The sequence below is a fragment of the Gopherus evgoodei genome, chromosome 2 (genome assembly GCF_007399415.2).
Source record: "Gopherus evgoodei ecotype Sinaloan lineage chromosome 2, rGopEvg1_v1.p, whole genome shotgun sequence".
Classification (NCBI taxonomy): Eukaryota; Metazoa; Chordata; order Testudines; family Testudinidae; genus Gopherus; species Gopherus evgoodei.
Window position 1 is genome coordinate 80,538,868 of NC_044323.1, and position 17,344 is coordinate 80,556,211.

Below are 17,344 nucleotides of genomic sequence, written 5' to 3' on the forward strand. Positions count from 1 at the left end.
GACTTAATGCGCTTAGTGTGGACGTACACAATTGTCTGTATAAAATCGATTTCTAAAAATCGACTTCTATGAAATTGACCTAATTTCGTAGTGTAGACATACCCTAACAGTCCCACTCCAGAATGAGTGACAGGGAAGAATGGTCTGAGCATGAAGTTAAGAGTTAGGAACTTCTATCATCTAATCTCAGATCCATCACTGACTTTGTGACTATTTGTCAGACTCAGTTTCCTCATTAGTAAAATAGAGAACACTTATCATTTGTCTTTTTGGTAGGGGAAGGGGGTGGAAATGGATGGGGGGGATTATAGGCATGTATTTGTGAAAACGCTGTGATAAAACATGGTAAATATTGGTATTATGTGGCTGCAGTCCAATGAACTATACAATCCACTGATGAGTCTGATTACACATCGTAGTGAGCTCTCAGTGATGTACACATTTAATGTCTGAACTCCACAAGGCCTTAATTCTTCATTTCTTCTCCTTGGCTTTCATAATGTACAGGCTATTCTAAGATGATGTCATATTGTATTTGTTTAGTGATGTTCAGATCTGGCTCTGCCCTTCTTGTGAATGCCCTGAGTAGAATAGCATCCTTTCAGTTCCATTTCTGGGTCTCAGCTGCTGAGCTTAATCAAATTTTGTAGGTCAGGTGTATTGTATACATTTCAGGTGGTTCAGCTGCTCTGCATTTTGTTGCTGAGTCTTCTTTTTTTCTTTCCATCTCAATTTCCAGAAGAGATTTGTTTTGTTTTTTAGCTAAGCAAAGAATAACTTCAGAGGGATGAAGTCACCTTGTACCATTTCTCTCTCTTCTTTGATCTGTTGGGTTTCCCTGTATAAGCATATGGTGAAAGTCTCATTTATGTGCAGAGTTCTCATTAAGTGACCTGTACTTACCTCTGCAGGGGTTTTAGAGTTACTGTTTTTCTTTGATTTGAAAGCTGTCTTGCCCACCATAGTAGACTTTGTTCATGCTTTCCAGCTATAAATTTAAGCCTGTTGAAAAGAATTTCAGTGGAATAATAGTTTTCTTGGGTAGCTAAAATCCTGTAATATCATCTACTTATTGCCCAATTTTAATAAAAATAGCAATAAATAATAGTAATAACTCTGAGTTTGATCATGGAAAGGGGTAGGTGTTGTTCAGCATGAGCCATCTAAAGTCTCTGAACTGTTACTTCTCAAATCTGTTTAGAAATATAAAATAACATTTCTCAATTCACTAGGATTTTCCTTTCCTCAGCTATATCTCATCTTTAGTTTTTCACCATATTTCCCCATCATGCATATTTGTCATTCTTCTCTTGCTCTCCTGTTCTCCTCGCCAGAGCTTGACATCTACTTTTTCAGGCTGACAAAACTCTTCCATCCTCTTGTTGCACTTTTCTAGGTTAATTTTAGCTGTCTGCTTACTGGTGATCAGCGTGGCTTTATCCAGCTTTGTGTTAAGCTGGATCTTACGTCTGTTTGTCCTATGGTCACTTCATCTCTTGAACTGGTTGTGCCCTGTAAAGAACTGGAAATCCCCTGTCTCTCTGTTACATGAAAGACAAGAAAATTTTGCATTCTACAAGTTAGCTTTTTTTCCTTATCTACTTATAGATCAAAGGAATACAGGTGATCTCTCTTAGCCTTTTCACTATGAGCAAATTCTATCAGCTTTTCTCTTCCGTTGTGCTTAATTCCTATTCTAAAGGAGTTTGTGGTATTGTTCTCCATTTTCTTGCACATTTAGCTATGTAATCATATATGATGATGTTACAGTAAATTATTCATGCTCTTCACACATACTCATATGGGTGACATCCCAATGTGACAGTAACCTTAATGGCTATTTTTTTGTCTCCTAGGGATCTTTTGAAGCCCTGAGCAGCTTTAATTTTCTCCCCAATTTAACTCCATTCCTCTTAAGGCCCATCATCCAAAACACCTCACTTCCACGCTTGTAGAAGTGAAGGGGATTCCTTTCACAGCCTACTAATTCAGCAGATGGAGATGAGACTGTTGAATAATTCAAGTCACTCTCTTCCTGCAAGAGGCTGAGAACTCATAGGGCCAAATTTACTTCTGGATAAGTGCACAACTCCATTTAAAGTACTGTAGCCTCACAAACAAGAGACCAGGAATAGAGAGTGAACAAAAGTGCCACCACCCCCATTCACATATACATATGCCAGTGCTACAGACATGGCAGTGAAGAGTGCTACCACAAGATCACTGGGTTGTCAACAGCCTTAGTGATTTTCAATTTGTCATGTTCTCTTCATATTTGTGATGGTTTGTTTCATGGCATCTTTCTTGCAAAAATAGAGAACATAAGAATGGCCATACTGGGTCAGACCAAAGATCCATCAAGCCCAGTATCCTGTCCTCTGATAGTGGCCAATGGCAGGTGCCCCAAAGGGAATGAACAGACAGGTTATTGTCAAGTGATCCATGACCTGTCATCCAATCCCAGCTTTTGGTAAACAGAGGCTAGGGACACCATTCCTGCCCAATAGCCATTGATGGACCTATCCTCCATGAATCTATATAGCTCCCTTTTGAACCCTGTTATAGTATTGGCCTTCACAACACCCTCTGGCAAGGAGTTCCAGAGGCTGACAGTGAATTGCGTGAAAAAATACTTTCTTGTGTTTATTTTAAACCTGCTGCCTATTAATTTAATTTAGTGGCCCCTTGTTCTTGTATTATGAGAAGGAGTAAATAACACTTCCTTATTTACTATCTCCATACCACTCATGATTTTATAGACCTCTATCGTTTCTCCCTTTAGGCGCCTCTTTTCCAAGCTGAAAAGTCCTAGTCTTATTAATCTCGCCTCATACAGAAGCCGTACTATACCCCTAATAATTTTTGTTGCCCTTTTCTGAACCATTTCTAATTCCAATATACAGTGTCTTTTCTGAGATGGGGCGACCACATCTGCACGCAGTATTCAAGGTGTGGCTGTACCATGGGTTTATATAGAGGCAATATGATATTTTCTGTCTTATTATCTATCCCTTTCTTGATGATTCCCAACATTCTGTTTGCTTTTTTGAGTGCCGCTGCACATTGAGTGGATGATTTCAGAGAACTATCCACAATGACTCCAAGATCTCTTTCTTGAGTGGTAACAGCTAATTTAGACCCCATCATTGTATATGTATAGTTAGGATTATATTTTCCAATGTGCATTACATTGCATTTATCAACATTAGATTTCAGAGAGTTCAGTCTCAGGCTGTTAGAAGGGGAACATAAAGCATTGGTTTTGGTTTATAGCCAGCAGCTGTTATAAAATGTCCCCTCTTTTTTTGCTTCCTGCCTAAGGTTGTCCTGGGATAAACAAAGTATTTCTATAATGTTTTGCAAAGAGCTAGACGGTGGCTGGCTTGTGCACAAATGAAGAAGATACAAAGAGCCTTCACCTCCTCTTCCCTGCCATAGAAGAGCTGGCCGCATTTGCAGGTGGTTTTTTTTCCCCAAGTACAGGAACATAGAATTGTAGAACTGGAAGGGACCTTGAGAGAGATCATCTAGTCCAGTCCCCTGCACTCATGGCAGGACAAAGTATTATCTAGACCAGGGATCGGCAACCTTTCAGAAGTGGTGTGCTGAATCTTCATTTATTCACTCTGATTTAAGGTTTCATGTGCCAGTAATACCTTTTAACATTTTTAGAAGGTCTCTTTCTATAAGTCCATAATATATAACTAAACTATTGTTGTATGTAAAGTAAATAAGGCTTTTAAAATGTTTAAGAAGCTTCATTTAAAATTAAATTAAAATGCAGTGCCCCCCACACTGGTGGCCAGGACCCAGGCGGTCTGAGTGCCACTGAAAACCAGCTTGCGTGCCGCTTTCAGCACCCGTGCCATAGGTTGCCTACGCCCGATCTAGACCATCCATGACAGGTGTTTGTCTAACCTGCTCTTAATCTCCAATGATGGAGATTCCATAACCTCTCTGGGCAATTTATTTCAGTGCTTAACCATGCTGACAGTTAGGAAGTTTTTCCTAATGTCCAACCTAAACCACCCTTGCTGCAATTTAAGCCCATTGCATTTTGTCCTATCCTCAGAGGTTAAGGAGAACATTTTTTCTCCATCCTCCTTGTAACAACCTTTTATGTCCTTGAAAACTGTTATCATGTCCCTCTCAGTCTTCCCTTTTCCAGACTCAACAAACCCAATTTACTCAATCTTCCCTCATAGGTCATGTTTTCTAGACATTGAATCATGTTTGTTGCCCTTTTCTGGACTCTCTCCATTTTATCCACATCTTTCTTGAAATGTGGTGCCCAGAACTGTACACAATACTCCAGTTGAGGCCTGATCAGTGCAGAATAGAGCGGAAGAATTACTTCTCATGTCTTGTTTACAACATTCCTGCTAATACATCCCAGAATGATGTTTCCTTTTTTTTATATATATAACAGTGTTACAGTGACTCATTTAGCTTGTGATCCACTATGACCCCCAGATCCCTTTCTGCAGTACTCCGTCCTAGGCAGTCATTTCCCATTTTGTATGTGTACAACTGATTGTTCCTTCCTAAGTGGAATACTTTGCATTTGTCCTTACTGAATTTCATTCTGTTTACTTAAGACCATTTCTCCAATTTGTCCAGATCATTTTGAATTTTAATCCTCTCCTCCAAAGCATTTGCAACCCTCCCAGCTTGGTATCACCCGCAAACTTTATAAGTGTGCTCTCTATGCCATTAACTAAATCATTGATGAAACTATTGAACAGAACCGGACCCAGAACTGATCCCTGCAGGAACCCAGTCAGTATGCCCTTCCAGCTTGACTGTGAACCACTGAAAACTACTCTCTGGAAATGGTTTTCCAATCAGTTATACACCCACCTTATAATAGCTCCATCTAAATGGTTTTTTCCCTATATTGTTTGAGACGGTCATGCAAGACAGTATCAAAAGCCTTAGTAAAGTCAAGATATACCAAATCTACCACTTTCACCCCATCCACAAGGTTTGTTACCCTGTCAAAAAAAAAAAAGCTATTGGGTTGGTTTGACACCATTTGTTCTTGACAAGTAATGGTCAGCATGGATTTATCACCTTATTATCTTCCAGGTGTTTGCAAATTGATTTCTTAATTATTTTCTACATTATCTTTCTGGTTACTGAAGTTAAGGTGACTGGTCTTAATTCCCCAGGTTGTCCTTATTTTCCTTTTTATAAATTGGCACTCTAATTATTTACGCTTTTCTAGTCCTCTGGAGTCAATCACATTTTCCATCACTTTTCAAAGATAATTGCTAATGGCTCAGATATCTCCTCAGTCAGCTCCTTGATGTATTTCATCAGGCCATGGTGATTTGAAGAAATCTAACTTGTCTAAGTAATTTTTAACTTGTTCTTTCCCTATTTTAGCCTCTGATCCTAACTCATTTTCACTGGCATCCACTGTTAGATGTCCAACTGCTGCGAATCTTTGTGGTAAAAACTGAAACAAAGTCGTTTAGCCCTTCTACCTTTTCCACATTTTCTCTTATTGCTTCCCTCCACATTGAGTAATGGCCCTAGATCAAACATGGTCCCCATTGCCCCCCCTTGGGCACAAACTCCCCCAAGGAGTGAGGACACGGCCTCAGCATCTTTCTGCGTAGACCAACAGAGCTCTGGTCATGGAGGGAAGCATCTGCCACCCTCTCCTACAGGATAGCACAGCAGGTGTATTCCCCAGGAACTGTAGGAGGCAGCCTTGCACTGTCCCCAAAGTGGGACTCTGCTTAAGGGGCAGAGTCTGGCCTAAAGCGTGTGTTGTTGAAAAGGGACTGACAGCATTTTAGAGAAAGTTATTAAGATATTTTCCCAAGAGAAATCTCTGTACTGTAGGAAAGGTTCATTTATAAAAGTCAGAAGTTCTTTACTGTGAATGATAGTGATTTAATGGTTAAAACATTGGACTGGAGTAGCTGAGAAGGCTGGGTTCTGTTCCTGGTGCTGCCAAAGGTTTCCTGTTTGGTTTAGGACAAGCCACTAAGGGTATGTCTACACTGCAATTAAACACCCACACCTGGCCTGTATCAGCTGATTTGGACTCGCGGGGCGCAGCCTGTGGGTTTGTAAAACTGCAGTGTAAATACCTGGGCTCCATCTGGAGCCTGGGTTAGGGGCCTACCCCCCCTCAGTCAATATAATAATAACTCCCTATCTCACAACTCAAGTGAGCTTGTGAAGTGCTTCGACATTTTCAGATGGTGCCACAGTGTAGAGGTGCAAAGCATTCGAATTCTGAAGTAATGGGTGTTTTTATCAAAGTTTAGAAAGAAAATAATTGATATTTGCCAAACAACTTCTTTAGTTTCAAATACAGTGGGCTACAGTGTACCAAATAACCAGCAGGACTCCCTAGAATTATATTTTGATAGTTGGCTACCAGTAATGGCACTTATTCATGTTTAAAAGAACAGGCAATTTTGTAAATTGGCAATTCATTATTGTGCACATATGGCCATGGATTAAATCTGATAGCGCAGCCATTAGTGCCCAGAATGGTAAGGCTCTGGTGTGGTAGCTGAGAAGAGAGCCAGGGAAGGCATTAGAAGGGGGAAAGAAGATAATTTTCATATGCTTGCAAGTAGCATAAGTTCTTAATCATTCTCTAAAATAATATCCTGAAGTCGGACATGGATAACTACCCATTGGGGGTTTAACAGACTTGAATTAAAAAGTTTTTATGTATAGAAAGTATAACTCACTGAAGTATTGCAAGAATAGTAGCTATGAAACCTATTCATTGCTTTTTTCAGTGTTTTCATCCTCAGTTTAATCTCCCATTGTACTCTATCACCTTCATTGTCATGCAAGAGGCTGTTCCCTTTCTGATGTAAAATGCATTACTGATTTCTGCTGTGTACTCCAGATCTTTGGCATCTAGGGGCTAATTTGTTGTTATTCCACAAAGTACCAGCAATAGTTAATGCTTTGCAGGTATGATTTAATAGTTTGCACTTACATAGCACCTGTAGTTCTAGGTTCTTAGTGTTTTACATGCATTAATTAAACTTTCTAATATCCCTTAGAAGCAGATTCTGCCACCCCCTGACTTAAAGTGGGGGTTACCTTACTCCTTGAGAAGCTCCACTGAAATGAATGTGGCTGTTTGCAACTTAAGATGCTACTCAGCATGAGCAAGGATGGCAGAGTCTGGCTTTAACACATGTTCAAATGTCCTGCCCAAGGTCTTATAGCATGTCAATGGCACAGTCAGAAATAGACTTCTGGAGTCTTGGCTCCCAGTACTGTGCTGTAGCCAGTAGAGACACTCCCTTTCTGCAGAGGCCAAGGGTGTCCCCTTGACTCCACATGTGAGACTAGTGATTTTTTCCCCCCTTTTTCTTCCTGGAGGCAATTCCTTGCTCCATAATCAAGTTTTAAATAAAATGTAACTTGAATAATTTGCCACAGCTGCTTCTTAAGATTTAGATTTACTGTATTGAACTGTAACTTAACTCAGTTGAATTTACTGGCTGCTTGCTTCATGCCAGGGAACACTCAAGCTTTTTTTTTTTTTATGGAATGCCATTACCAATGTGGAAGTCATGTTATTTATTAGAGGTGTTCGGAAAACTTCAACAAAACACAGAAACAAAATTTTTCATTCTGCCCTCTGCACCCTGTTTTCCATCGGTCTCTGTTATGTATAGAGATGGTAGAAACTAGCCTGCTCCATCCTAATCAAACCTGACAAAGTCCCAATTTAGCGTCTGAAGTAATGGGGACTATTCTGTCAGCCCTAATGCAGACTTCTACTCCTGTATTATAAATATAACAAAATATGAGAAATGTGAGCACCAAAGGACTGCTTGAGCTGATTTGATGCCACCAGTGCTGTGATTGTCTTTAGCTTACAGTCCAATAATCTTGTAAATTGGATAAAAGTCAAAAGCAATCCATCACATCTCATTCTGGCATTGCACTCTCTTCTCTAGTACTGTAACTAGCTTCACAGGTGGGAAGGAATCATTTGGATCTTGCTGTTAACAATGCAGTGTGGTGAGCAAACCAGTCAATGAATGATCAGCATATCTTTCATGCATTTTCACTTCCCATGGGAGGGCTACCAGACTCTCTTGTCTTGTAGGACAAATGGATGAATTGCTCTTCAATTTCATAGGATGTTAGCCAGGTTTGCATTTAACCTAGTGTGCGCTTGGGCATGTACAGATAAGAACAAGACTTGTTTTACCTCTTTTTGTTGTTGTTGTTGTTGTTTTTGTTAAGGGGAATTAAACTAATGTTAATGCAGTATTGGAGTGATCCATGCTAACATTGTGGCTCTCTGTCCATTCTAGTGGCCAGATCATTTATGACACCACTGCCACCAGAAATGATGACATTATGGGCCGTGAGAAGTACAAACAGCAAAACCAACCAAGCCCATAGAGTTGGTGCAGGAATACAGCACCTCTGCATAGCTGTCTGTGGTCTCCTGAGGATTCCTGGAGATCCGCCAGGTTTGGGAATGGCTCCCACAGCATCTTCTTTATTTTGAAAATTGTCCTCTCATAGAATGACACAGTGATATCTCCACTAGGGGATCCTCAGAGATTTTCTCCTGCTTCTGCAGGCTTTTCCATAGGAGGGATAATCTGGTCCACAGCTAACACAATGTAGCAGCAATGTAATAATGAATTTAAGAATTCATAGCTAGATCTGTCCTCACCTGCAGATAACTGATAAAATCATACTTTTTTTTTTTCTGGAAAGAACACTATCCAATGCCTCTTGAAATCAGCGGTGGTCTTTCCATTGACATTATGGGGCATTGGGTCAGGCAGTAAATCCTGCCCGGTTTATTCTTGTAATTGACTTAAATTGAACTAATCAGATGAATAAGACAAGCGTGATTTGATACATGGAAAAAAATAATGTAATTACATTATATGGCCCTACTACTGCCTTTGATGTGATCTCTTAAGTAAACAATCCTTTTTTGTACATCATATTTGTACTCATCTAAATAAAAATGTTAACCACAATTATGGAACTGCTTAGTATACAATTCTAATCTGAGATCTGCCATGGAATCTGCTGTCCACCTAGAACAGGGGTTCTCAAACTGGGAGTCGGGACCCCTCAGGGGGTCACGAGGTTATTACATGGAGGGTTGCGAGCTGTCAGCCTCCACCCCAAACCCCACTTTGCCTCCAGCATTTATAATAGTGTTAAATATGTAAAAAAGTGTTTTTAATTTAAAAGGGGGGTCACACACTCAGCCTTTTGTGTGAAAGGGGTCACCTGTACAAAAGTTTTAGAACCACTGATCTAGAAAAAGCTGCTTTCTTCCTGTTAACTAGGGAACTAATGAATAACTGTGGGCCAGATTCTGCCACCCTCACTCAGTGCATGAGATCAGTGGGACTCCACACAGAGTAAAGTACTACGCAGCATGAGTGCATGTGGCAGATTCTAGCCCTGTGCTACTGAAATTCTTAGTTTTAATTCACAATCCTCCTTTGTTAAACTCCTTCAATCTGAATTATCCTTCTGTTAGTACATTCTCCTTCTGTTGTTAGCTAATGTAGTGCTGCTCACAACATTGTTTTGCTTTGTCCAGGCTCAGAATCTGCAGTCATTTTTCATGCCATTGCATCAGTCTTATCTTAGCATCTTTTTTCTCTGATGAATACGAAAACCTCTCCTAACATCCAGCTTCTTTGTAGAGTATTTCCCAAACCCCTTTGATATAGTTTTTTTTCTTTTACATTATGAGCTGCTTTGTTTCTTGGATTGCAAAATCTATAATGATCCATTTAGTGACATCAGGTATAAATAAAGGAAGAGTCTGCCTCAGCCCCTCTGCCTCCCAGCATAGCCTCTCTCCTCACTTATTCATGCTCATACCAACTTGGGCAGCATTCTGAAATGACACAGACAGGCACGTGCGTGTGCGTGCACACACACTTACTTAATAAATCTTATTCCAAGGTGGTTTGTTAATACAAAGCTCCAAAAAGGTCTGGTAAAGTATGAGATTATCCTACAACTCATTATAGATGAACCTCTGATACCCATACTCCAGCTTAGTGAGCTCTTGTTTTCTATAGATCTTTCTATACAGTATATTTAAATTATTCTGTTCTTACAATGCTGAAACCAGAGCTAGAGAAGGCCACAGATATCTTAATGCCTCACCGTGCCAATGCAGGATTGTTCCCTATGGTATAGGTCCTGTTGCTTTGTCCAGTCCACTTTTAAATTACTCAAGAGGCACAGCATCTATAATGTCCTATATATAGATAGAATTCAAATTCTTAGCTGAAGAGATTTTCATTAAATGGACTGCCCGTTGTTGCAGTAAGGAGTTTGTCAGTGCTGCAGAATAACCTGTTGTATTGATAAAGAAATTAATCCTCATATCTTGCATAATAATGGTGCTATTCATAAACTGTTATGACTAGATTACAATTTACCATGTGCAAGATGAAGCAAAGGCACAACAGCAGATGCAGTTAAAAATGGAAGCAGAGGCATTGCTTCCAGGTAGTCATATTAGCTTTCTAAAGAGAGCAGGGCAACACGCACCTTACTGTACTGACCAGCAGAGCTGAGCATATTGAGGGGCAAGCATATGCTATAGTCTTTTTAAAGAACAGTAGAGCTATCACTCCAGCATGTACCTCACCACAGGAGTTCTGCCTTGAGAGAATTCTTTCTGGGGCTTCCAGTGCAGTGGAGCACTTCCCATTCTCCTTGTAGGCCGTATTTCGTAACTGCATCCTGCTAGTCTTCCGATCTCTCATAGGAGAAAAAAAAACAGGGGTGAGTAGATCTCAGCCAGGAGGAAAGGGGCATGGATGTGGTTTTTCCTTTTTCCCTTTTCCTATTAGGGAAATGGCCGTGTTCCAAAAACATAATTATTAAACTCCCTGTAATCCAGAGAGAGCGATGATCTGAAATGCCAGTCCTTCCCTGTATATAACTCTTAATCTACAGAGACAAAATGACAATCCAATCTAGTCATACAAAGCTCTCTTAATGCAGGTAAAACTTCTCTCTCTCTCTCCCCCATTCCTTTTTCCCACAGTCCACTAACCTTAAGTCTTTTACTAAACCTTTAATTGTTTAAGATTTATCTAGATTACTTTGTATTCTGTTTACTTTACTTTCCCCAAACTACAATTGTAATCTCTTCCAGAAATAATCATCCATGTATAATTGTTATGAAGAAGCTACGGCTCTGACTCAGATGTTTCTGTTCTCTCTCCCTTCATTTAACCAAGCAAAACATATTAATGAACTATAAATTACAGCTGCACAAATTCACATCAGCGCATAAATGAGCTAGCACAAGTGATTACTGCAGTCTGTTAAATCCATGCTTTATTTTCAAAGAGAATAGCAGCACCTCTTTGAACAGCACCTCTGTCCACCATGCTTTACTCTTCCTTTCCCTGCTGCAACCAGAGCAATTGCCCTATCCTGTATCTTTCCTCCTATAGAAATTTAAAAACAACAAAAAAAAAAATTGCAGTTGAGAAAGAGGAAACCAAAATAGACCTGTTAGTGTGAATTCCCATCCCTTCGTTACAAAATTGTGCTAACACAAGCACTTTAGTCAGTGACTAAAGAACATGGGGGAAGGGAGGAGAAGTTGGAATCTTCCATCACTGCACTTGAGTGTTGGTTAGGACAGGGGGTTGGGAGCCAGAATTACTGAGTTCTGTTCAATTGTCTACCTGTGTGACCTGGGGCAAGTTAGCTACCCTCTTTACACCTCCCATGTGGCCATCAGTTAAATGGATATAAATATTACCCTGTTTAACAATTGTGTTATGATGGTTATTTGCAAAAGACTTTGAGGTCATTGAATTGAAGATGTGATATAAATGCAAAGTGGTGCCGTTGCTAGGATGGAACATAAAATCTTACCATTGTAGAAGCACTGGAAGAAACACCCTGGAAACCTTTGAAGTATATTAACTGTACAAAATCTGTTTAATCTTTCACTAGGCAGTTACTTCTTAGACTTGGTAGGAAACAAAATGCTTTGTGCAGCCTAGTGCATATTCTTTATCTACTTGCTTTCTTAAATCCCCCATCTTTTGAATTTAGGCTTCGTAATCATTTTATTCCCTTTCTAGAACCTTTGCACTAGCTCCTCAGCGCATGTAAGTCAGTGAATGATGCAAATGTACATTAGCGAATGATCTAACGCGACACCCTGAAGAACTTGGGAAACCAAGTGCTGCCTCATAGATAGTCCCCATAACAGCTTTTTCCTGTACATAGGGTGACCAGATGTCCCAATTTGATAGGGACAGTCCCGATTTTTAGTCTTTTTCTTATATATGCTCTTATTTACCCCTCACCCCCTGTCCTGATTTTTCACACTTGCTGTCTGGTCACCCTACCTGTACATCCACTTCCCCTTCTATCTACTGCTCATCAATCCAGTTTACAAATCCCTCCATCCTCCTTCACTTTTAAACTCTTCGCAAGTCACAATCATGAATGTTAATACAGTCTTGGAAATCACGCCATATAACTGCCTCCCTAATATTACACTACCCATCACCCTTTCCTCATCATCTTGCTTTTTATTTCCTTTCTCAGTATCTTCTTCTGTTTCCATCCCCATCCCTTGTCTTCCAGTTTATTCACCTTCTTCAATTTCAACATGACCCTTGTGATAAGAGTGTTCAGCTGGTGAGGAAAGCATGAAGGGGAATCGTTCCCTTAATGCATATTTGCTGTGTGATGTGGCAATATATCTATTGCTGTGTTTCAGTGGTGAGGCATGCAAGAGGTAACAGATGGTGTATATGGTGAGCTGAAGGTGTGAGGGAGCAATGTTTCTTTAACTACGGTAGTAATGCTGGCAACAAGTTACTTGAAAGGGGGAAGACGTTTGGGAAGCCAGCAGAGAGGTCAGGAGCAACTTGAAGACAGACCAAAAATCAACAGTGGAACAGTCGGTTCAAAGAATTGATTTTAGTCAATTCATTCTCCAGCCCTATTTGTCTGTTTCATCCGCTTTGGTGTCTTGCTTCCAAACCTGCTTTGCAAATTCCTTGGAGCAGAGACTATCTTTTTATTACCTGTTCATACAATTGGGGGTACAAATAAGAGCTAATGGGATGGGGGAAGGTAAAGAGGGAGCACAGCTCTACTCCTCTGTGGAAAGTCTCTTTAACCACTGCGTGCAGCCATCTAGTGCAATGGGGTACTCGATTACAGTCTCTAGGTGCTATTGAGATACAATTGTTTTCATTTATGTGTAACTTGATGCCTCTGGGCAGGTGGTTGGCAGCAGGGACAGAGAACCACACTGCATAAGCATGGGGTCACACATTCCTCTAGCTGAGCTTTGGAGGTTTCATTCTGCTGAAATCCCCGTGCGGACCACCTGTTTTGATTTGGCATGCCAGGCTGTGTCGTCAGTAGTGTGGATTGAACCTGTGGATCTAAAAACAGGAGTGTCAGTGCCTGAACTAAAAGACTCTCACATTTGTTAGTCAACGGCTGTGACTGCTGTATGGACGGTGGATTGCAGTGGGACCAAGAGCCACACCGTAAGCATGGGTTACAGCATTGTAATGAAGAATTAGGGACCAGGACAAGAGACGACTGGACAATTGGGGCAGTGTGATGGGGTGTTTACCCCACACTTGCCCTGCTGAAAGAGTTAATGCAGACTGAGAAGGGAGCTATTTAATCCAACAGGCCATAGCAGGGAGGAGTCCGGTGGCTAAGCAATCCCATGATTGAAAGATGGAGCCCAGCTGAGGAGGAAAAGCTAGGCTGGGGCTATAAAGGCAGGAGACTGGCCACTGTGAAAAGCTGCAGTTGCTCCCAGGGAGAAGTGTTTGGATGTTACAGGGAGCTCAGAATTACCAAGGGGAAGTTAGGTGGCTGGCCAATCCTGTCGGGGGAGTGCTAGAGGTAGGAGAGGGCTTGGGGAAAGGCAGTAAGGTCTAGAAGGGAATAAGCCTTGATTGCTTGCTAGAGGGTCCCTGAGCTGGGACCCAAAGTAGAGGGCAGGCCCAGGTTCCCCTGCCAGGCACTGAGGGAGTAGCACTAGGAGCAGTGAATAGGAAGGCTGCCTGAGCCTGTTTGTGGGAAGAGTCTTCCCCTCTGCCTCCCAGAAGGGGAAACACATGTAGTGACCTGGCTGACGTGCCGAGTCATGAAGAGGCAGCAACCACAGGAAGAGACATTGACCTTGCAAAGCTAATCCCCGGAACGGCCAGGAGGCGGTGCCATCCTAGCGGTGAGTGGAGCGCCTTGTGGCAGGCAGGCAGAGAGAGAGAGAGACTCTGACTGACTTGTCAGCCCAGGGCTTGAAGGAGATCAGAGACACCACAATATAAGAACCGAACAGATGTTATCTGAACACATAGTTCACCCTCTCCCTTTGGGGGCAAAGCATGTGCAGTGAAGTGTCTTGAGTGTTTTTTTAAATAAATATAACATGCTATGTGTTTATATTTTTACCTGGGTGTCACAGAGTGTGCCTCCCTGTAGGGCCCACTCCTGATCTAGTGAGGTGCTGCAGGCACTCCCTGACTCAGTTTCCCTGTTAGGGCTCCTTAAGAACTACATACAGTCTAAACGGTGTAAGACAAAATTTCCCTGCTGCAGTTATAACTTATTGAAACCAAATAACCTTGAAATAAAGTTTCGCCCCTTGAGCCCAAGGCTTGCACAGCTCTTCTGTTTGGTCTGTGGGAACTCCTCTCCCTTAAGAGAGTTTCTCTCTGTGAATGCCACCCTCCCACTGAGCTATGACAACTTCTTATTAGGCTCATGTGCTCATTATTCAATTAACTGCCTTGAAGGACTCAATCTCCTTATAAATTAGCTCCTCACTGGTAGCCTGGGCCTACACTCCCCTTAAAGGGGCCAGCAACTCTGTGACTCTGGGCTCAGTATTTCAGATCAGAGTGTGAAGGGAAAAGGATCGACAAGTATTTAGTTTTGATCCAACATTATTTAACATGATGGCTTGTGATATTAACTGTCAATGGTTCTTTGCTGATAAAGGCGCTTTCAGAACTTGCTGATGGGATCATGTGAAGCTTCTCTGATGCTTGTTAACTAAAAAACTAGTCCAGGCAAGTTGAGATAGGTAAGATCACAATAGTCAAGTGTCTGCGTCTCTCACACAGGGTACAAGTATCTTCCACTGGCCTCAATGACAATTGTTCGTATTATGCAATGGGAGAACGCAGACCCATGGGAGCACAAGAAAAGCATCCTAGTTCATAGCTGCAAAATATTTGCTGTTAATTCCTGATCACTGTTTGTGTTATCAATACTACTACCTAATAATCAGTCCGCTATAGTGGGCCAGGTCCTCAGGTATATCAGCTTCAATGAAGCCGGTGGAGCTACACCAGTTTACACTAGCTGAGGATCTAGCCCACCATCAACAAACAACATGTAGGTACTTCTGAGGCTTCTGCAAAAGGACAAGAGCAGAGCAGCCTGACATTTCATAAAGAAACAGGACAGTTCATGGCTTCAGGTTTGGTAGGAAACCTGAAACTCGGCCTGGATTTGTGAACTTCTATGCAGACAGTGGTGGATTTTGTGTGACGGACCCCCCCACCACCAAAGACCTGGAGCGGAAGAGGCTCCGGGGACCTGGGCCCCCACGAGAGTTTTTCGGGCCCCCGGAGCGAGTGAAGGATCCCACTTGCCCCCCTCCTCCGGGTGACCCTGTCTATGCAAACAAACCTCAGCCATCATTGTTGGTTGTTTATTGTTAAAGCTAGTTTAAAACAAGGAAAAAAAAAAAGAGGAGATGAGGGTTTCCATGCAAATGTTTTCCAACTTTTTTAATCTCAAAATTTGCAATGTTATTAATTGCAAAATTTGAAACATTTTAACCAGATCCACTAATTGATTAACTGTGAGTACCTCAAAAACAAACAAACAAACAAAAAAACAACAGTTAAGACACCAGACCTTGCCCTGAAGAACTTGCAAAGTAAACTTGATGTGATGGGCTGTGACTCCCAAATGGATAAAAGATGAGGAAAGGAAAGATAAGGTGACAATAATATGGATGCATTGATCTTGGTGATACTGCTTATATAGTTTTGGCTTTGGTTTGCTTAATTGCCCCCTCATTTCTCATAGACAAGAGAAACAGTTTTTGGTCAAGTTTTGGTTTGAGTTTTGGGGATTCATTTGAACCTTGGGGACTCAAATGAAAAAAACACGGTGTACAAAATGAATAGTATACAGGGGTAATACTTAACGGATGCAATTCCTATTAATTTCACTAGGAACTGTACTTGCTTAAAGTCACAAATTGATTTGCTCCTAATTCTTTAGTGTTTGCTAACTTTCTGTAAATAAACTTATGCCATTGATTTCTAACTAATTAAAAATTATTTAGTCATTTGTGCATCAGAATAACTTTTATTTAGTCACAAAGACAGGCATTTAGTACTGTCTGCTGTCTCCTCACTGCACTTTATTAACCAAAACATAATCTGAAGTTACTTCTGTCTGAACCCAAGCATCTGTGACATTAAAGTTACTGTGTCTTATAATTGGCGCTCAATAGTTTTAAGCAGATAATCAGCTAAGACCTAAATGCAACTTCCCAGGAAGCAATTAGCAATTCAGAATAATAGGCCCAGTGTGCCAGTATGTCACACCAATCTTATGCTTGTGCAACCCCACTGAAATCAGTAAAATTATATTAGTGTAATACTAGAGTAATGCAGTGGTCAGTCCAATATATTTGACTAGAAGAATTTTAAATTTGTAAACTCCCCACCCACTGGTCAGAATGATTGAGATAAAGATGCTTACCTGAGTATGGATTGCTGTACACTTTTTTCCCATTCATAGATATCCGTGTTCTTTCAAACTTCTTTTTTTAGTAATGAAGTTGAAAAATGAGTTATCATTTTCCCATAGAAATCAGCTTTGAGAATATATTTTTACCTGAGTTCAGTGTTTCAGATCAAAGTCTGAAAGGAAAAGCATTGAGTGTTTAGTTTTGATCCAGCATTATGTGAACCTGACAGCTTGTGATATTCATAGTGAAAGGTTCTTTACGGATAAAGGAGCTTTCAAAACTTTTAAGAAGGGATCATGTGAAGCTTCTCTTTTGGTTGACAAGTATGAGTGCGGATGCACACTGTTTGCCCAGTCTATGAATTCATAACTCCATCCTCAGCACCAGTCATGCTGTGCTCAGTTCAAGAACTGTTTGAGGGGGAGGTTGAGGAAAGTAGCTTTAAATAATCTTTATGCCTCTGTCCCTGATCCAAGGCTTGCAGAAATGATATGGCCCCTGTCACAAGTGAGAAGAGTCTTACGTGAGAGGGCTGGGAAATGGGGGTGACATAGAGCTGGC

General features: G+C 41.1%; 1 protein-coding gene across 6 annotated transcripts in view; it reads left to right on the forward strand.

Annotated features, from left to right (window-relative positions):
* The window catches only part of TMEM108 (transmembrane protein 108), a 348,023-nt gene that overhangs the window by 117,694 nt on the left and 212,985 nt on the right, over positions 1-17,344 (forward strand). The window contains exon 1 of one of the 6 annotated variants that reach the window (XM_030551125.1): positions 8,458-8,477. The exons of the other annotated variants lie outside the window; for them this stretch is intronic. The gene's annotated coding sequence lies outside the window, so the exon portion shown is untranslated. Of the gene's footprint in view, positions 1-8,457; positions 8,478-17,344 lie in introns of those variants that run through there. 6 annotated transcript variants of the gene reach the window in all.